Here is a 22,584-nt window from a genome sequence, read left to right on the forward strand (position 1 = left end):
CCTAAAGCGGAAGGAGGAAAGGTATTAAGAGAATTTAGAGTGGAAGGAATGTCGGATGCGGTCATATCAGCACTAACGCACCGGATCCCATCAGAACTCCGAAGATAAGCGTGTATGGGTGAGAGTAGTACTGGGATAGGTGACCCCCTGGGAAGTCCTTGTATTGTGTCCCTCTTTTTAGGCAAAATTTGTATCTTACTTCTTTTAATATATCTGCGGTATTTTTAATAAATTTACAAATTAGTTTTAAGCAGTGTAAACAATATATTGTTTTACACGAAATAATAATATTTTTAACGCTAATAGTTATGAAAAAAATCAAAAATGCAATATATATTAAATAAGGAAAATATTTACGGGCTTAACACCGTTGCACTTGACACGTCACTACGCCTTGGCCTCGAAGTCAACATCCGTAAAACGTCTAGTTGCGACGTCGTCATTCCATGTGACCTAGTGTGATAGGCATGTAGCTAGGCCTTACGGCCCTCTAATTGTGATATTATCATCGAGCGCAGCTTGTTTTTGTTGGTCAATGCCTTTGCCCGCAAAAACTAGTTGAAATCAAAAGGGGAATTGCGTAAAATGGATAAATGATCGTAAAGTTAGGTCGTTTTAAGTTTTTACACCTTCGCACCTAAAGCAGAAGGGGGAAAGGTATTAAGAGAATTTAGAGTGCAAGGAATGTCGGGTGCGATCATACCAGCACTAACGCACCGGATCCCATCAGAACTCCGAAGTGAAGCGTGCTTGGGCGAGAGTAGTACTGGGATGGGTGACCCCCTATGTTGCATCCCTCTTTTTAGGCAAAATTTGTATCTTACTTGATTTTATATATCGGCGGTATGTCTAATAAATTCACAAATGATTTTTAAGTAGTGTAAACGATATATTTGTTTTACACGAAATAAAAAATTTTTTTAAAGCTAATAGTTATGAAAAAAATCTAAAACGCTATGTATTGTAAATAAAGAAAATAGTTACGGGCTTATCACCATTGCACTTGACATGTCACTACGCCTTGGCCTCGAAGGCGACATCCGTAAAATGTCTAGTTACGACGTCGTCGTTCCATGCGGCCTAGTGTCATAGGCATGAAGCTGGGCCTTACGGGCCCTCTATGTCACGACCAGATTTCTCCTCCATGTGACGTCGCGACGGCACATAGTCTCTATAACTAGGTAAGCCTAACATTTTGCGGAATTATGAAATAAAAATATAAATTTAACCAACAATTAAAAAATACACAACAAATCCGAAAACCCTCAACATCGTGAATCACAACAATGAAATCATAGAAAGTAACAGCTTAGTACACAGAAAACACAATAGGGGATCTCCCGAGATACCGTCTCGTAGTCTCAAACGTAAATGTGCAGGGGGATCTCCCGGAATACCGTTCCGTAGTCCCAAAGTAAATATGCAAGACAGGGGGATCTCCTGGAATACCATTCCGTAGTCCCAAAGTAAATATGCAGTATAGGGGGGATCTCCCGGAATACCGTTCCGTAGTCCTAAAGTAAATATGCAGCGCGAATGATAGAAATACAACTACATCACGAAATTCTTACAATTTAGACTAAGTACCAGTCAGGGAAGAAGCAGGAAATTCACTAAGCATGTTGCACATAATTCACATAAACAATTAAGACACGTAGACATGTTGTATTAGACTAAACATGATAGTTACACAAATTGGAATAACTCAATTAAGAATGAAAATAGATTAGTACTCATTAAAATGGTATAACTCAAAATAACAGGCAAACATGTTGCTGCTCAGTAAGAAAATCGGGTTTTACCACAACTAGCCCGTGTACGTACTCGTCACCTCGCGTACATTGCGCTCACATATCACAATAGTTCCAAATCTTAAGGGGATTTCCCCCACACAAAGTTAGGCAAGCCACTTACCTCGAACCAAGCTCAATCAATCGGTCACAATGCCTTTCCCATGAATATCTGGCTCCTAATGGCCCAAATCTAGCCAAAAGCAATTACATATCATAAATACAACAATAAGAGACTCATCTAATTAATGAAATCAACGCTTTGACAAAATCCTGAAATTAACTCAAAAATTGCACGTGGGGCCCACATCTCAGAATCGGGTAAAAGTTACAAAATAGAAACGCCCATTCCACACGAGTCTAACCATACCAAAATTATGAAATTCCGATACCAAATGGTTCTTCAAATCCACAAATCAAACTTCCAAATCCCTAGCCTCCAACTTCCAATTTTCACCTTAAATACACACTAACTAGGTGGGAAAATACATGGCAAAGCAACATTATTGATCAATAATAAGCACAAGGGACTTACCTCAAGAAATGCCTCGAAAATGCTCTCAAAATGCTCCCTAAACCGAGTTTGCAAAGTCAAAAATGACAAAAATCACGAAGCCCTTCGGTTTTAACCACTGCCCAGGTATTTCTGCACCTGCGGTTGCGCTTGTGCGTAAATTGTGCGCATCTACGAAAATCACTTGCCCCCTGCCTTCGCACCTACGATGAAAGGGCCGCATCTACGCGTGCGCGCCTGCGGAATTCCCTTCCGCTTCTGCGGACCTTGCGCACCTGCGAAGTCCCCTAATGCATCTGTGGGCATCGCAGATGCGGAAATCACCTCGCACCTACAACCCCTGGCATTCCTCCATTTTCCTGCTTCTGCGCCACTTTGCTCGCACCTGCGGGCAGCCTTGCGCAGGTGCGATTACAGCAAAACCAGCAAAAGCACCAGATTTCCCTAAGTCCAATTTCATTCCGTTAAGCATCCAAAACACACCCGAGGCCCCCGGGACCTCAACAAAACCTACCAACCAATCCTATAACACCATACGAACTTAGTCGAGCCTTCAAACCACATCGAATAACACCAAAAATCATGAATTAAGCATGGATTCAAGCCTAAGAACTTAGAATTTTACAAATCCTACAAACGACGCCAAACCACGCCAAATCTAGTCCGAATTACCTCAAATTTTACACACAGGTCATAAATGACACTACAAATCTACAACCACTTTCGGAAATCCATTCCGAGCTTGATATCAAAATTTCCACTATCAGCCAAAATCGCCGAAAATCTAACTTTCGCCAATTCGAGCCTAAATCTACTACAGACCTCCAAAACACATTCCGGACGCGTTCCTAAGCTCAAAATCACTCAACGGGGCTAACAAAGTTGACGGAATTCCATTCCGGATCCGTCTTCACATAGTTCCGACTACGGTCTAATTTCTAAGGCTTAAACTCACAACTAGGGACTAAGTGTCCCAAAACTCCCCGAATTCCATAACCAATCACTCCGACAAATCCCAAAAGTAGAAACAAATGTAGGGAAAGTAGATATTAGGGAATCAGGGCTCTAATTCTCAAAATGACCGGCCGGGTCGTTACATCCTTCCCCCTCATAAAATAATCGTTCGTCCTCGAACGAGTATAAAGACATACATGAAACTGTGAAAAGATGTGGGTACTCGCTGCGTATATCCTGCTCGGCCTCCCAAATTTCCTCCCCGACCGGCTGTCCCCTCCAATGAACCTTTACGGAAGCAATGTTCTTTGATCTTAGCTTTCTGACCTGCCTGACTAAAATAGCCATTGGCTCATCAACATAGGATAGATCCTTGTCCAATTGAACTGAGCTGAAATCCAACACATGAGACGGATCGCCGTGATACTTCCGGAGCATAGAGATGTGGAATACCGGATGAACTCCTGCTAGACTGGGAGGCAAGGCAAGCTCATAAGCAACCTCCCCAACTTGACGCAATACCTCAAATGGACCAATAAACCTTGGGCTCAACTTGCCCTTCTTTCCAAACCTCATAACGCCCTTCATATGCGAAACTCGGAGCAAGACTCGCTCACCAACCATGAATGCAACATCACGAACCTTCCGGTCCGCATAACTTTTCTGCCTGGATTGGGCCGTGCGAAGTCTATCCTGAATCACCTTAACTTTCTCCAAGGCATCCTGAACCAAGTTCGTACCCAATAATCTGGCCTCGCTGGGCTCGAACCAACCTACTGGGGACCAACACCGCCTACCGTACAGAGCCTCATACGGTGCCATCTGAATGTTGGACCGATAACTGTTATTATAAGCAAACTCCGCAAGTGGCAAGAACTGGTCCCAAGCACCCCCAAAATCTATCACACACGCACGGAGCATATCCTCTAATATCTGAATAGTGCGCTCGGACTACCCGTTCGTCTTAGGGTGAAATGTTATGCTCAACTCAACCCAAGTACCCAACTCATATTGTACAGCTCTCCAGAACCGTGATGTAAACTGTGTACCCCGATCAAAGATAATAGATACCGGTATGCTATGAAGCCTGACGATCTCATGGATGTAGATTTGAGCTACAAACTGCATCAAACCTCCGCTGAGTCCGTGGGAGTCCAACCACGAAATCCATAGAGATCCGCTCCCATTTCCACTCAGGAATTTCTAAATTCTGAAGCAATCCACCTGGTCGCTGATGCTCATATTTTACCTATTGGCAATTCAGACATCGAGCCACATACTCTACTATGTTCTTCGTCATTATCCTCCACCAGTAATGATGTTTCAAGTCCTGATACATCTTTGTGGCACCCGGATGAATAGAGTACCGCGAACTGTGAGCCTCCTGAAGAATCAACTCATGCAAACCATCTACATTGGGCACACATAGCCTGCCCTGCATCCTCAATGCACCATCATCTCCAATAGTAATCTCCTTAGCATCACCGTGCTGGACCATGTCCTTAAGGACAAGCAGATGGGGGTCATCATACTGACACTCCCTGATACGATCATAAAGGGAAGATCGAGAGACCACACAAGCCAATACTCGATTCGGCTCAGAAATATCCAATCTCACAAACTGGCTGGCTAAGGACTGAACATCCAACGCCAGTGGCCTCTCTGCTGCTGGTAGATATGCTAAACTTCCCAAACTCTCTGCCCGGAGACTCAAAGCATCGGCCACCACATTGGCCTTCCCAGGGTAGTACAAAATAGTGATATCATAATCCTTAAGTAGCTCCAACCACCTCTGCTGACGTAAGTTAAGATCTTTTTGCTTAAACAGATGTTGCAAACTCCGATAATCAGTATAAATTTCACAAGGAACACCATACAAATAATGTCGCCATATCTTCAAGGCATGAACAATAGCTGCTAACTCAAGATCGTGGACAGGATAGTTCTTTTCGTGCACCTTCAGTTGTCTGGACGCATAGGCAATCACCCTACCGTCCTGCGTCAACACCGCGCCAAGACCAATCCGCGATGCATCACAATATACAGTATAAGACCCCGAACCTGTAGGTAATATCAATACTGAGGCTGTAGTCAAAGTTGTCTTGACCTTCTGAAAGCTCTCCTTACATTCCTCTGTCCACCTGAACGGAGCACCCTTCTGGGTCAACCTTGTCATATGTGCTGCAATAGATGAGAATCCCTCTACAAAGCAACGGTAATACCCCGCCAAACCAAGAAAACTCCGGATCCCTGTAGCTGAGGACTGCCTGGGCCAGCTCTACACTGATTCAATCTTTTTCGGATCCACCTGAATCCCCTCACTCAATACTATATGGCCCAAGAATGCCACTGAGTCTAACCAAACTCACACTTTGAAAACTTTGCATATAACTTCTTTTCTCTCAAGGTCTGAAGTGCAGTCCTCAGGTGCTGCTCATGATCCTCCCGACTCCAAGAGTATACTAGAATGTTGTCAATAAACACAATTACGAATGAGTCAAGATAAAGTCGGAACACACTGTGCATCAAGTGCATAAAAGCTGCTGGGGCATTGGTCAGCCCAAAAGACATAACAAGAAACTCATAGTGACCATATCTGGTCCTAAAAGTAGTCTTTGGGATATCTGGCTCCCAAATCTTCAACTGATGATAACCCGAACGTAAGTCAATCTTGGAAAACATTCTGGCACCTTGTAACTGATCAATGGGTACCTGTTCTTCATTGTGAATTTGTTCAACTGGCAGTAATCAATATATATCCGCATAGAACCATCCTTCTTCTTCACAAATAAGACAGGAGCACCCCAAGGTGACACACTCGGCCGAATGAAGCCTTTATCAAGCAATTCTTGTAACTGCTCTTTCAATTCCTTCAATTCAGGAGGAGCCATGCGATATGGAGGAATAGAGATGGGTTGAGTGCCCGACAACAAATCAATGCCAAAATTGATATCTCTGTCGGGCGGCATGCCCGGAAGATCAGCTGGAAACATATCTAGAAAGTCCCTCACAACTGGAATTGACTCCACTGTAGGGGTATCAATATTGACCTCTCTCACATAAGCTAGATACATGTCACACCCCTACTCAACCATTCGTTGAGCTTTAAGAAATGAAATAACTCTGGTGGGAGTATACTCTAAGGTACCTCTCCACTCTAACCGCGGTAAACCTAGCATAGCCAGCGTCACGGTTTTAGCATGACAATCAAGAATAGCATAATAGGGAAACAACCAGTCCATGCCCAAAATAATATCAAAGTCCACCATGCTGAGCAATAATAAATCGGCTCTGGTCTCCCACAGGAGTATATACATAAATAGGGGAACTCAAAGAATCCCGAGATACTCCCAAATACAAAGCAAAATAAGAGGACACATAAGAATATGTAGAGCCTGGGTCAAATAATACCGATGCATCTCTATGACAGATCGGAACAATACCTGTGATGACAGAATCAGAAGCAACTACCTCTGTACAAGTAGGAAGTGCATAATATCTGGCCTGACCTTCCCCATATAGGGCAACCTCTACCTCCCTGACCTCCACCTCGAGCTGTTTGAGCAGGTGGGGTGGCAGCTGGTGCTGTAATCATATCTTGAAGACCCGGTGGAGCACAATGTGACTGAAAAGTCTGTGGAGGTGCACCCCTCCTAATCCTGGGGCAATCCCTCACCATGTGGCGAGTGTCGCCACACTCAAAACAAGCTCTGGGAGGGCGTGGCTGTTGTGACTGGCTCGGGCCATGTCTGCTAGACTGGCCGCTAGAAACACCTCGTGTAGGAGGCACACTAGATACTGCGGTGCATAATAAGGCTCCTGGGGTCTAGATAGAGCTGGAACACCGCTGGAGGCTGGAAGAGCTGAATGAACGGGGCGGCTCACATAACCCCTACCATGGCGAGCTGCTGGGGCACAAGCTCCCGAATAATAACCAGCCTCTCGAGACCTCTTGGCCTCCCTCTCCTTTCTATCTCGGGAAAACATGCCCTCGAATCTCCTGGCAATACCCACAACCTGCTGATACGAAATATCCATCTCCAATTCCCTGGCCATACTACTCCGGATGTTGGGATGGAAACCCTTAATAAATCGTCAAACCCTCTCTCGAACTGTGGCAACTAAGGCCGGTGCATGTCGGGCCAAATCACTGGAGCAAATTGCATACTCTGACACAGTCATAGCACCCTGGCGCAACTGCTCAAACTCTGCGCGCCATGAGTCCCTGAGGCTTTGAGGGATATACTCTCTCAAAAATATATCCGAGAACTGAGTCCATGTAAGTGAATCTGCCTCAGCCGGACTACTCAACTCATAAGCACGCCACCACTGATAGGCAGCTCCCCTAAGCTGGAATGTGGTAAAAGAAACCCCGCTCATCTCCGCTACACCCATAGTACAGAGAATACGATGACACTCCTCCAGAAAACCTTGAGCATCATTTGTAGCCAATCCGCTGAAAGTAGGTGGGTGGTACTTCTTGTACCTCTCAAGTCTGAGCTGCTCCGCCTTAGAAGCCGCTACCCTAACTTTGGGCTGAGCTGGAGCTACCGGCTGCATTGGTACAATCTCAGGAACCTGGTCGACCTGAACCCGCTGCTCTAGAGTACCGACGATGGGAGTTTATGCTCCTCCCGAGGCCTGAAATTTGGCAGGAGCAAGTGGAATCAATCCAGCCTGAGCTAAGGTGCTGAACATGCTCAGAAACTGGGCTAGAGTCTCCTAGAGGGCTGGTGAAGGAACAGGTATCTCAGGTGTCTGCCCTCCATCTTAAGCTACTGGGGGCTCCTCCGTAATAGCTCGTGCGGGTGCTCTGGCTGCACCACGTGGACGTCCCTGGCCTCTCGCGGCTCTAGCAGAGGGCGCGGGTGCCTGTTCATCAGATCCGCTTCTACGTTTCCTCACCATCTGTGAGAGAATAGAATACAGAAATTGAGAATCTCTGAAGTCAAAAAATTTTCGCACGACAAGGAATCAAAGTAGTGAAAGTTTTCCTAACAGTTCCATAGTCTCCCGAAGATAAGTACAGACGTCTCCGTACCGATTCGCGAGACTCTAATAAACCAGTTTGTGACTCACGACACCTACGAACCTAGAGCTCTGATACCAACTTGTCACGACCCAATTTCCCCTCCGTGTGACATCGTGACGGCACCTAGTCTCTACAACTAGGTAAGCCTAACATTTTGCGGAATAATGAAATAAAAATATAAATTTAACCAACTATTCAAAAATACACAACAAATTCCAAAACTCAAAACATCGTGAATCACAAACTATAGAAAGAAAAATCTAGTGTCTCTATACATCACAGTCTAACAAGGAACAATACAGAAGATACTGGACATGATAAAGAGTAGAAGGGGACTCTGAGGTCTGCGGACGTGGCAGATATACCTTGAAGTCTCCAAAGCTGTCCCGGCTCAATACTAGTGCGGCTGATAAGGTATACCTGGATCTGCACACGAAAAACATGTGCAGAGAGTAGCATGAGTACACAACAATTGGTACCCAGTAAGTGCCAAGCCTAACCTCGGTCTAGTAGTGACGAGGTCAGGTCAAGGCCCTACTGGTAAAAATGTAATAAAACAATATAGAGTGTAATACCGCAATAAAATAAAGGCTGAAATTTACCAACAATGAAATCATAGAAGGTAACAACTTTCACACAGAAAATACAACAGGGGATCTCCCGAGATACCGTCTCGTAGTTCCAAACGTAAATGTGCAGGGGGATCTCCCGGAATACCATTCTATAGTCCCAAAGTAAATGTGCAGGGGGATCTCCCAGAATACCGTTCCGTAGTCCCAAAGTAAATATACAAGACAGGGGTATCTCTCAGAATGTCGTTCCGTAGTCCCAAAGTAAATATGCAGTACAGGGGGATCTCCCAGAATACCGTTTCGTAGTCCCGAAGTAAATATGCAGCGCGAATGATAGAAATACCACTACATCACGAAATTCTTACAATTTAGACCAAGTACCAGTCAGGGAAGAAGCAGGAAACTCACTAAGCGTGTTGCACATAATTCACATAAACAATTAAGACACGTAGACATATTGTATTAGACTAAACATGATAGCTACACAAATTGGAATAACTCAATTAAGAATGAAAATAGATTAGTACTTATTAAAATGGTATAACTCAAAATAATAGGCAAAGATGTTGCTGCTCAGTAAGAAAATCATGTTTTACCACAACTAGCCTGTGTACGTATTCGTCACCTCACGTACACGGCGCTCACATATCACAATAGTTCCAAATCTTAAAGGCATTTCCCCTACACAAAATTAGGCAAGCCACTTACCTCGAACCAAGCTCAATCAATCGGTCACAATGCCTTTCCCATGAATACCCGGCTTCAAATGGCCCAAATCTAGCCAAAAGCAATTACATATCATAAATACAACAATAAGAGACTCATCTAATTAATGAAATCAACACTTTAACAAAATCCCAAAATTAACTCAAAAATTGCCCGTGGGGCCCATGTATCGGAATCGGGTAAAAGTTACAAAAAAGGAATACCCATTCCATCACGAGTCTAACCATACCAAAATTACTAAATTTCGATTCCAAATGGTCCTCCAAATCCACAAATCAAACTTCCAAATCCCTAGCCTCCAACTTCCAATTTCCACCTTAAGTACACACTAACTAGGTGGGAAAATACATGGCAAAGCAAGATTATTAATCAAAAATAAGCACAAGGGACTTACCTCAAGAAATGCCTCGAAAATGCTTTCAAATATCGCCCTAAACCAAGTTTGCAAAGTCAAAAATGAAAATAATCATGAAGCCCTTCGGTTTTAACCACTGCCCAGGTATTTCCGCACCTGCGGAACCTGGGCTCACACCTGTGGGTGTGCTTCTGCAGAAATTGTGTGCATCTGCACAATTCACTTGCCCCCTACCTTCGCACCTGCGATGAAAGGGCCGCATCTGTGTGTGCGCGCCTGCGGAATTCCCTTCCGCTTCTGCGGACCTTGCGCACCTGCGAAGACCCCTAACGCATCTGCGGAAATAACCTCGCACCTGCGACCCCTGGCACTCATTCATTATCCCGCTTCTGCGCCAATTTTCTCGCACCTGCGGGCAGCCTTGCACAGGTGCGATTACAGCAGAACCAGCAAAAGCACCAGATTTCCCTAAGTCCAATTTCATTCCGTTAAGCATCCGAAACACACCCGAGGCCCCCGGGACCTCAACCAAACCTACCAACTAATCCTATAACACCATACGAACTTAGTCGAGCCTTCAAACCACATTGAATAACACCAAATATCATGAATTAAGCACGGATTCAAGCCTAAGAACTTAGAATTTTCCAAATCCTACAAACGACACCGAACCATAGCAAATCTAGTCCGAATTACCTCATATTTTACACACAGGTCACAAATGACACTACGAACCTACAGCCACTTTTGGAAATCCATTCCGAGCTCGATATCAAAATTTCCACTATCAGCCGAAATCGCCGAAAATCTAACTTTCGCCAATTCGAGCCTAAATCTACCACAGACCTCCAAAACACATTACGGATGTGCTCCTAAGCTCAAAATCACTCAACGGAGCTAACGGAGTCGACAGAATTCCATTCCGGATCCGTCTTCACACAGTTCCGACTACGGTCCAATTTCTAAGGCTTAAACTCACAACAAGGGACTAAGTGTCCCAAAACTCCCCGAATTCCATAACCAATCACTCCGGCAAATCCCAAAAGTAGAAACAAATATGGGGAAAGTAGATATTAGGGGATCGGGGCTCTAATTCTCAAATCGACCAGCCGGGTCGTTACACTCTAATTTTGATATTATCGCCGAGCGCGGCTTGTTGTTGTTGGTCAATGCCTTTGCCCGCAAAAAATAGTTGAAATCAAAAGAGGAATTGCGTAAAATGAATAAATGAGCATAAAGTTATGTCGTTTTAAGGTTTTCCACCTTTTCACCTAAAGCGGAAGGAGGAAAGGTATTAAGAGAATTTAGAGTGCAAGGAATGTCGGATGCGATCATACTAGCACTAATGCACCGGATCCCATAAGAACTCCAAAGATAAGCGTGCATGGGCGAGAATAGTACAAGGATGGGTGACCCCCTGGAAAGTCCTCGTATTGCGTCCCTCTTTTTAGGCAAAATTTGTATCTTACTTCTTTTAATATATCGGTGGTATTTCTAATAAATTCAAAAATGAGTTTTAAGCAGTGCAAACGACATATTTATTGTCACGACCCAACTGGAGGGTCATGACTAGCACCCGGGACATACTTGCCGAGCACCAACGTACATTTTATCTAACCTTCCTTATTATCTTTAAGGGCCGACAAGATCAATATAAATAGTAGACATGGGTCATGAACATCCAACAATGAAAGATAATGTCATGAACATACATAACATGGGACGACAATACTGTCAAGAAACTATATATAAGGTACGAGCTACCATGAGTCGACACCTGTCTATGAGCCTCTAAAGAAACATAAGTGCTACAACATTGCCGGAACAGGGCCCCGACATACCCATAATGTCTATAACAAAAATGCATACCAAGACCACGGCAAGTCCGGAGAAGGGATCTTGCCAATAACTGTTGAACTGGACAGCCTACTGTGGTGGAGGAGCTACGTCTACCTGTCTATCAGGACCTGCAGCACGACATGCAGCGTCCACAAATAAAAAGGATGTCAGTACGAATAAAGTACAGAGTATGTAAGGCAGGAAAGCATAAGTAAGAACAGTAATGTAAACAGGGATAGGAAATATACAACCTGTGACATCTGGGTACCTTTGAGGGCTACTGACATGAAACACATGATACATACATATATATACATAAACTTTTAAAAAATATGCCTTTGTGGGCATCACCATCATCATATCGTACCCGGCCGGAATAGGCTCGGTAAAACGTACCCGGCCATCATAGGGCTCGGTAGAATCATACCCGGCCACGTGGAGCTCGGTAAAACCCAACTGATCAGTGGTTGCACAATAGGTGCCATACCCGGCCGACTATAGTGCGGCTCGGTAGAGTAAAATAGATACATATATATGATGCATGCTGGACTCATTGGAATCACATTTTGAACCTTTCGGAGTGACGTAAGGTCGGTATCCTTTGTACACGTTATTAGGATTAACTCTTCATCAAGAATCTTATAAGAATCAGGAACTACCAACAACATTGATAATATAAGAATAAGAGAAGTAACATCAATATCAATCGTTTCATAAGAAGGGCAGCAATGTAAGTACTGCTAGCTTCTAAGAGTAGAGTATCTTTGGGAGCTCGTTCATTACATTATGTACAATTGGAGTCGTGCAAAAGAATGAAGGGGATAGCCTCACATACCTTGTATATACTGCCCAACCTCAAGCTATGCAAATGTCACGACTCCTTAGTCTACAATAAGAGAAATGACACTATCATTATCGTTTAAGCGTCGTAACTATTATGTATCGACCGCAACCTATTTTACGATAAAACGGACAGCACCTCCCCTATTTATATGACTTCCCACAAGTCAATACAATCACCAAACAGCCCAAACAACATCATTAAGAATCATATTGAGCCTCCAAAACAGTCCACCAACTAACAACATTACTACCAAGCCTTTCGATATATATTTTACAAGTTCAAGCATCAACGACATAGCCACAACTTGGATAATCTTAAATATATATAGAGTAAGAGGTTCCTTACCTTTAAACAGAAATAAAAACTCCAATTTGACCTTAGTTTTCCACGAAATATCTCTCCAATTCTGCCACAAGAACAAGGAAGCGAAACTAGAAATCAATTCGGGTTTTTCGGCACTAGAATTACTTTAGAAAACTTGAAATCACCTAGGGTTGATATTAAAAACTTGAAGGAGTATTTACAGAACATAAAACACTTAAAACAACCTACCACACGATCTGGAACAACACAAAAATCAGCAACAACAAGAAGAACAAGAAACTTACTAGCGCCACGGGATTACCGACACTTGATTTGTGTTGTTTGCCCTTTGTTTGGGTCTTGGATCATGAGAGAACCTTGAGAGAGTGTTTTTAGGGTTCTAAGGTCTGAATATACTGAAACATAATGACTTAAAATGGGGTTGAGGTATCTTATATATATCCATGTCTTAAACCGCCTATGTGGGCCCCATAAAGAGCTGCTTGGCACACTCTCACGAAAACGCAAATATCTCTTTATTCCGAGATCGTATCGACAAACGGTGTAATGAGTTGGAAACTAGACTCATAGATCTTTAATTTGATAGGTAGATCACCCCATAATTCCAAGTATATTGGGAGAAAAATGTAGTAATATTTGACCTAAAGTTTAAGTAAAATTATAAACGTAAGTTGCGACAACTTTTTTCGACTTTGTTTCATAACTCGCTTGACTTCAAGACTTATGATGCGGATATTATATGATTCAAATACATTAAAACAAGACCTCTTGGGAAAATTAATCACCTCTAGTGTTACCCGAAAATACGGGTTACAACATCCTTGATTCGTTTAACTTCAAATACTTGTTAACCACTCTTATACACCCTTGTATTGTTTAAGACCATAGGATTAACTTCTTATCATCTCAAAGATAATCTCTTCTTGGATTTACGTCGACTAACTTACGGCGTGATCTATGGTATGCGAATTTGGGTTGTAACACCCTCTCCCCCTTAGGAACATTCGTCCTCGAATGTAAGGGTTTATGGGGTGTCTAACTCATTGTGGATTCCGACGGAGATTTCCGGCTGAGTTTCCCCTATAAAATGGACACTAGCCAAACTTGCAAGCAGTTAAACCTAACCTATGGCCTTACAAGACTATACAAAGCATTATGGATTTGTACATTATCTGCATATTACCATTTTGTATTAAAAAAAGAGTATTCACAAGCTATTGCTTACCTCATAGAGCCGTTTCACCTTATAATGCGTCCTTCTTTCCCCCGGCATCCTCGTTATCTTCACTCTGGAATAGGTAAGGGTATTTAGACTTCATCTCCTCTTCTGCTTCCCATGTCATTTCTTCTATATTCTTGTTCCTCCATAATACTTTCACGGAAGCTACATCCTTTGTTCTCAGCTTGCGGACTTGTCGATCTAATATAGCCACTGGCACTTCATCATATGATAGATCCTTTGTAACTTGTACATCTTTGATAGGGACGACCCGAGAAGGGTCTCCAATACATTTCCTTAACATAGATACATGGAATACCGGGTGGACAAATTCCAATTTAGATGGCAATTCTAACTCGTAAGCAACCTGTCCAATTCGTCGAAGAATTTTGTACGGCCCAATATACCGTGGACTCAACTTACCCTTCTTCCCAAAACGCATAACACCCTTCATCGGCGAGATCTTCAGGAAAACCCAATCACCAACCTCAAATTCCAGATCACGACGTCGGACGTCGGAATAAGACTTTTTCCTGCTTTGTGCCGTCCTCAGTCGCTCTTGTATCACTTTCACCTTCTCAATGGCTTGGTGAATCAAATCTGGCCCATATAATTCTGTCTCACCGACTTCGAACCATCCAACTGGTGATCCACATCTCCTCCCGTACAGTGCCTCATACGGGGCCATTTTAATACTGGAATGGTAGCTATTATTGTAGGAAAATTCTATAAGTGCCAGATGGTCATCCCAATTCCCCTTGAAATCTAGAACACATGCTCGTAGCATATCTTCAAGCGTCTGGATGGTACATTCAGCCTGTCCGTCAGTCTGTGGATGGAATGCAGTGCTGAGATTTACTTGTGTGCCTAAACCCTTCTGAAAAGACCTCCAAAAGTTAGCCGTAAATTGAGCTCCTCGGTCTGATATAATAGATACCGGCACACCATGAAGCCTAACAATCTCCTTGATATACAACTTCGCATAATCTTCAGCCGTGTAAGTTGTCTTAACTGGCAGAAAATGGGCAGATTTTGTAAGTCGATCAACTATCACCCAGATGGAGTCAAACTTATGATAAGAGCGAGGTAATCCAATAATGAAGTCCATATTAATCACCTCCCATTTCCAGGTCGGAATCTCTATATTCTGAATCAATCCACTAGGTTTCTGATGCTCGATCTTTACTTGTTGACAATTAGGACACTGGGCTACAAATTCTGCAATAGACTTCTTCATGTTATCCCACCAATACTGCTCCTTAACGTCATGATACATCTTTGTCGAGCCAGGATGGATAGAATATCGGGACTGGTGAATCTCAATCATAATCTTCTCTCGCAACCCTGCCACACTAGGTACACATAATCGGCCCTGGTATCTCAGTGTCCCATCTCCTCCGATCTTGAAAGCTGTAATCTTACACTGCTGAATTCCCTCTCTCAATTTTACTAAGGTAGGATCTTCATATTGCCGTGCTTTTACCTCGGCTACCAAAGATGATTCTGCTGTATTCTATACGGTAACACCTCCGTCGTCAGAGTCCAACAATCTGATTCTCATATTGGCCAGCGGGTGAAGCTCTTTGGTCAACCCTTGTCTACCTGCCTCAATATGTATTAAGCTTCCCATTGACTTACGGCTGAGAGCGTCTGCCACAACATTAGCTTTACCGGGATGGTACAATATCTCGACATCATAGTCTTTCAGTAATTCAAGCCACCTACGCTGCCTCAAATTCAACTCCTTCTGCTTGAAGATGTATTGTAAACTCTTGTGATCTGTGTAGATGTCAACATGGACGCCGTATAAGTAGTGCCGCCATATCTTCAAAGCATATATTACTGCAGCCAATTCCAAATCATGAGTCGGGTAATTCTTTTCATGCTTCTTCAATTGTCTTGATGCATAAGCAAATCACCTTCCCACGTTGCATCAATACACACCCCAAACCTATACCTGAGGCATCACAATATACCACATAACCTTCTGTTCCTTCTGGGAGAGTGAGCACTGGCGCAGATGTCAATCGATTCTTTAGCTCCTGAAAACTATGTTCACAAGCATCAGACCACTGGAACTTGGTAGTTTTCTGTGTTAACTTAGTCAATGGTGCTGATATAAAGGAAAACCCTTATACAAACCGCCTATAATATCCTGCTAGCCCCAGGAAGCTGCGGACTTCTGACGGTGTTGTAGGTCTCAACCAATTCTTCACTGCATCGATCTTCTGAGTGTCGACACTAATACCCTCATCAGATATCACATGGCCAAGGAATGCTACTGAGTTCAGCAAGAATTCACATTTAGAGAGCTTAGCATATAACTTATGATCCTGAAAGGTCTGGGCATAAGCCTGAATACGGGAAATATCCATGCCCTCTACCAAGGAGGCTGTTGTGCACTCATTTATCAGATGTGGTCCCAACCCGTTCACGAACAGGTGCACCTTATCACTCATCTCGGCCACCATATGGGGAGTATACCTTGCTAAAGAATCAAACTATATTCTATACTCTCGTACACTCATATTACCCTGTCGAAGGTTCAAGAACTTATCAGCTCTAGCTCGTTGTATCTCAGCTGGCAAGGAGTGACGAAGAAAGGCCTCAGAAAATTCCTTCCACACGGCTGGAGGAGCGTTCGGACCCCTAGATCTCTCCCAACTATCATACCATAAAATCGCTAAATCCCGTAACCGATAAGAAGCCAACTCTACTGCCTCCGTATCACTAGCATGCATAACCCGCAATGTACAATGAACCTGATCAATAAATGTTTGCGGGTCCTCCTTGGGGTCTGATCCGGTAAACACTGGAGGGTCTAGATTAATAAAATCACGAACTCTCGCACTAACCGGTTTATCAGCAGCACCGGTATTCTGCCTCTGAGCCTGAGCAGCTACCAAGCTAGTCAACAATTGCACCGCACTGCGCATATCATGGTCTGTAGTGCCAGACGGAGGAACTGGATGTACTGGGTGCCTCCTAATATCCTCGGGAGGAGACAGAGAGGTATGAGACGGCATCTCACTCTGAGGCTCACTTTGGCCTGCTATGGCTGGAGGCACCTGAAGGTTAGCCTCTCCCACAGCTGTATCAAGCCGTTTACTAATCGCTTGCTTCCTAGTCGAAGGCATCGCTAAAAGAAAACAAGGTGAATATTAGATATGAACACTTACGACTCAACTCTACGCACGATCTAGATTCAGGAAGAAGGTAACAACCCTAGATGTCACGTAGCCTCCTGATTATAAATGTGGCGCGCTACACATCCATAATCAAAACTCTACTAGACACGGCTCATAGACAACCCCTAGGACAGACTTGCTCTGATACCAAGTTTGTCACGACCCAACTGGAGGGTCATGACTAGCACCCGGGCCATACTTGCCGAGCACCAACATACATTTTATCTAACCTTCCTTATTATCTTTAAGGGCCGACAAGATCAATATAAATAGTAGACATGGGTCATGAACATCCAACAATGAAAGATAATGTCATGAACATACATAAAATGGGACGACAATACTGTCAAGAAACTATATATAAGGTACGAGCTACCATAAGTCGACACCTGTCTATGAGCCTCTAAAGGAACATAAGTGCTACAACATTGCTGGAACAGGGCCCCGACATACCCATAATGTCTATAACAAAAATGCATACCAAGACCACGGCAAGTCCGGAGAAGGGATCTCGCCAATAACCGCTGAACTAGACAGCCTACTGTGGTGGGGGAGCTACGTCTACCTGTCTATCAGGACCTGCAGCACGACATGCAGCGTCCACAAATAAAAAGGACGTCAGTACGAATAAAGTACTGAGTATGTAAGGCAGGAAAGCATAAGTAAGAACAGTAATGTAAACAGGGATAGGGAATATACAACCTGTGACATCTGGGTACCTCTGAGGGCTACTAACATGAAACACATGATACATACATATATATACATAAACTTTTAAAACATACGCCTTTGTGGGCATCACCATCATCATATCGTACCCGGCCGTAATAGGCTCGGTAAAACGTACCCGGCCATCATAGGGCTCGGTAGAATCATACCCGGCCACGTGGAGCTCGGTAAAACCCAACTGATCAGTGGTTGCACAATAGGTGCCGTACCCGGCCAACTATAGCGCGGCTCGGTAGAGTAAAATAGATACATATATATGATGCATGCTGGACTCATTGGAATCACATTTTGAACCTTTCGGAGTGACGTAAGGTCGGTATCCTTCGTACACGTTATTAGGATTAACTCTTCATCAAGAATCTTATAAGAATCAGGAACTACCAACAACATTGATAATATAAGAATAAGAGAAGTAACATCAATATCAATCGTTTCATAAGAAGGGCAACAATGTAAGTACTGCTAGCTTCTAAGAGTAGAGTATCTTTGGGAGCTCGTTCATTACATTATGTACAATCGGAGTCATGCAAAAGAATGAAGGGGATAGCCTCACATACCTTCTATATACTGCCCAACCTCAAGCTATGCAAATGTCACGACTCCTTAGTCTACAATAAGAGAAATGACACTATCATTATCATTTAAGCGTCGTAACTATTATGTATCGACCGCAACCTATTTTACGATGAAACGGACAGCACCTTCCCTATTTATATGACTTCCCACAAGTCAATACAATCACCAAACAGCCCAAACAACATCATTAAGAATCATATTGAGCCTCCAAAACAGTCCACCAACTAACAACATTACTACCAAGCCTTTCGATATATATTTCACAAGTTCAAGCATCAACGACATAGCCACAACTTGGATAATCTTAAATATATATAGAGTAAGAGGTTCCTTACCTTTAAACAGAAATAACAACTCCAATTTGACCTTAATTTTCCACGAAATATCTCTCCAATTCTGCCACAAGAACAAGGAAGCGAAACTAGAAATCAATTCGGGTTTTTCGGCACTAGAATTACTTTAGAAAACTTGAAATCACCTAGGGTTGATATTAAAAACTTGAAGGAGTATTTACAGAACATAAAACACTTAAAACAACCTCCCACATGAGCTGGAACAACACAAAAATCAGCAACAACAAGAAGAACAAGAAACTTACTAGCGCCACGGGATTCCCGACACTTGATTTGTGTTGTTTGCCCTTTGTTTGGGTCTTGGATCATGAGAGAACCTTGAGAGAGTGTTTTTAGGGTTCTAAGGTCTGAATATACTGAAAAATAATGACTTAAAACGGGGTTGAGGTATCTTATATATATCCATATGTCTTAAACCGCCTATGTGGGCCCCATAAAGAGCTGCTTGGCGCACTCTCACGAAAATGCGAATATCTCTTTATTCCGAGATTGTATCGATGAACGGTTTAATGAGTTGGAAACTAGACTCATAGATCTTTAATTTGATAGGTAGATCACCCCATAATTCCAAGTATATTGGAAGAAAAATGTAGTAACATTTGACCTAAAGTTTAAGTAAAATTATAAACGTAAGTTGCGACAACTTTTTTCGACTTTGTTTCATAACTCGCTTGACTTCAAGACTTATGATGCGGATATTATATGATTCAAATACATTAAAACAAGACCTCTTGGGATAATTAATCACCTCTAGTGTTACCCGAAAATACGGGTTACAACATCCTTGATTCGTTTAACTTCAAATACTTGTTAACCACTCTTATACACCTTTTTATCGTTTAAGACCAATAGGATTAACTTCTTATCATCTCAAAGATAATATCTTCTTGGATTTACGTCGACTAACTTACGGCGTGATCTATGGTATGCGAATTTGGGTTGTAACATTTATTTACACGAAATAATAATATTTTTAACGCTAATAGTTATGAAGAAAATCAAAAAAGAAAAATATAGTAAATAAGGAAAATATTTACGGGCATACCACCGTTGCACTTGACACGTCACTACGCCTTGGCCTCGAAGGCAACATCCGTAAAATGTCTAGTTGTGATGTCATCGTTCCATGCGACCTAGTGTGATAGGCATGTAGCTAGGCTTTACGGGCCCTCTAATTGTGATATTATCGTCGAGTGCAGCTTGTTGTTGTTGGTCAATGCATTTGCCCATGGAAAATAGTTGAAATCAAAAGAGGAATTGCATAAAATGGATAAATGAGCATAAAGTTATGTCGTTTTAAGGTTTTACACCTTCGCACCTAAAGCGGAAGGAGGAAAGGTATTAAGAGAATTTAGAGTGCAAGGAATCTCGGACGCGATCATACCAGCACTAACGCATTGGATGCCATCAGAACTCCGAAGTCAAGCGCACTTGGGAGAGAGTAGTACTAGGATGGTTGACCCCCTGGGAAGTCCTTGTGTTGCATCCCTCCTTTTAGGCAAAATTTGTATCTTACTTCTTTTAATATATCGGCAGTATGTCTAATAAATTCACAAATGAGTTTTAAGCAGTGTAAACGATATATTGTTTTACACAAAATAATAATTTTTTTAAAGCTACTAGTTATTAAAAAAATCAAAAAAACATAGTATAGTAAATAAGGAAAATATTTACGGGCTTAACACTGTTGTACTTGATACGTCACTACGCCTTGGCCTCGAAAGCGAGATCCGAAAAACATCTAGTTGCGACATCGTCGTTCCATGCGGCCTAGTGTGATAGGAATGTAGCTAGGCCTTACGGGCCCACTAATTATGATATTATCGTCGAGCGCGGCTTGTTGTTGTTAGTCAATGCATTTGCCCTCAGAAAATAGTTGAAATCAAAAGAGGAATTGCGTAAAACGGATAAATGAGCGTAAAGTTATGTCGTTTTAAGATTTTACACCTTCTCACCTAAAGGTTTTCATCTAAAGTGGAAGGAGGAAAGGTATTAAGAGAATTTCGAGTGCAATGAATGTCCGATGAGATCATACCAGCACTAACGCACCAGATCCCATCAGAACTCCGTAGTTGAGCGTGCTTGGGCGAGAGTAGTACTAGGATTGGTGACCCCTGGAAAGTCCTCGTGTTGCATCCCTCTTTTTAGGAAAAATTTGTATCTTACTTCTTTTAATATATCGGAGGTAGGTCTAATTAATTCACAAATGAGTTTTAAAGAGAGTAAACGATATTTTCTTTACACGAAATAACAATTTCTTTTAAAGATAATAGTTATGAAAAAAATCAAAAAATCAATATAAAGCAAATAAGGAAAATATTATCGAGCTTAACACCATTGCACTTGACATGTCACTATGCCTTGGCCTTAAAGGCGACATCCGTAAAATGTTTAGTTGCGATGTTGTTGTTCCATGCGACCTAGTGAGATAGGCATGTCGCTAGGCCTTACGACCCCTCTAATTGTGATATTATTATCGAGTGTGGTTTATTGTTGTTGATCAATGCCTTTCCCGCAAAAAATAGTTGAAATCGAAAGAGGAATTGCGTAAAATGGATAAATGAGCATCAAGTTATGTCGTTTTAAGGTTTTACACCTTAGCACCTAAAGCAGAAGGAAGAAAGGTATTAAGAGAATTTAGAGTACAATGAATGTCCGATGAGATCATACCAGCACTAATGCATCGGATCCCATCAGAACTCCGAAGACAAGCGTGTCTGGGCGTGAGTAGTACTAGGATTGGTGACCCCCTGGGAAGTCCTCGTGTTGCATCCCTCTTTTTAGGAAACAATTGTATCTTACTTCTTTTAATATATCGGAGGTAGGTCTAATAAATTCACAAATGAGTTTTAAAGAGAGTTAACGATATTTGTTTTACACGAAATAGCAATTTTTTTAAAGCTAATAGTTATGAGAAAAATAAAAAAAGAAATATATAGCAAATAAGGAAAATATTTACGGGCTTAATACCATTGCACTTGACATGTCACTACACCTTGGCCTCGAAGGCGACATCCGTAAAACGTCTAGTTGTGATGTTGTCGTTCCATGAGGCCTATTGTGATAGGCATGTCGCTAGGTCTTACGGGCCCTCTAGTTGTGATACTATCGTCGAGCGCTGCTTATTGTTGTTGGTCAATGCCTTTGACCGCGTAAAATAGTTGAAATCGAAAAAGGAATTTCGTAAAACGGATAAATGAGCGTAAAGTTATTTTGTTTTAAGGTCGTACACATTCGCACCTAAAGCGGAAGGAGGAAAGGTATTAAGAGAATTTAGAGTGCAATGAAAGTCCGATGAGATCATACCAGCACTAACGCACCGGATCCCATCATAACTCCGTAGTTGAGCGTGCTTGGGCGAGAGTAGTACTAGGATTGGTGACCCCTGGGAAGTCCTCGTGTTGCATCCCTCTTTTTAGGAATTATTTGTATCTTACTTCTTTTAATATATCGGAGGTAGGTCTAATTAATTCACAAATGAGTTTTAAAGAGAGTTAACGATATTGTTTTTACACGAAATAACAACTTTTTTGAAGCTAATAGTTATGAAAAAAATCAAAAAAGCAATA

General features: G+C 42.4%; 3 non-coding genes and 4 pseudogenes across 3 annotated transcripts; all 7 read left to right on the forward strand.

Annotated features, from left to right (window-relative positions):
- The first annotated feature begins 53 nt into the window (after positions 1-53).
- Positions 54-172, forward strand: LOC117281969 (5S ribosomal RNA). Its single transcript, XR_004512608.1, has one exon. It is a non-coding gene; the product is annotated as a 5S ribosomal RNA (ribosomal RNA).
- Positions 173-689: 517 nt separating this feature from the next.
- Positions 690-797, forward strand: LOC117281973 (5S ribosomal RNA; annotated as a pseudogene).
- Positions 798-11,266: 10,469 nt separating this feature from the next.
- LOC117281966 (5S ribosomal RNA) lies at positions 11,267-11,385 on the forward strand. Its single transcript, XR_004512605.1, has one exon. It is a non-coding gene; the product is annotated as a 5S ribosomal RNA (ribosomal RNA).
- A 9,000-nt stretch (positions 11,386-20,385) lies between these two features.
- LOC138910712 (5S ribosomal RNA) lies at positions 20,386-20,504 on the forward strand (annotated as a pseudogene).
- A 532-nt stretch (positions 20,505-21,036) lies between these two features.
- Positions 21,037-21,154, forward strand: LOC117274877 (5S ribosomal RNA; annotated as a pseudogene).
- Positions 21,155-21,671: 517 nt separating this feature from the next.
- Positions 21,672-21,790, forward strand: LOC117274868 (5S ribosomal RNA). Its single transcript, XR_004505049.1, has one exon. It is a non-coding gene; the product is annotated as a 5S ribosomal RNA (ribosomal RNA).
- Positions 21,791-22,307: 517 nt separating this feature from the next.
- LOC117274878 (5S ribosomal RNA) lies at positions 22,308-22,425 on the forward strand (annotated as a pseudogene).
- Positions 22,426-22,584: the final 159 nt, after the last annotated feature.

Source organism: Nicotiana tomentosiformis, chromosome 4, assembly GCF_000390325.3.
Source record: "Nicotiana tomentosiformis chromosome 4, ASM39032v3, whole genome shotgun sequence".
Taxonomy (NCBI): domain Eukaryota; kingdom Viridiplantae; phylum Streptophyta; class Magnoliopsida; order Solanales; family Solanaceae; genus Nicotiana; species Nicotiana tomentosiformis.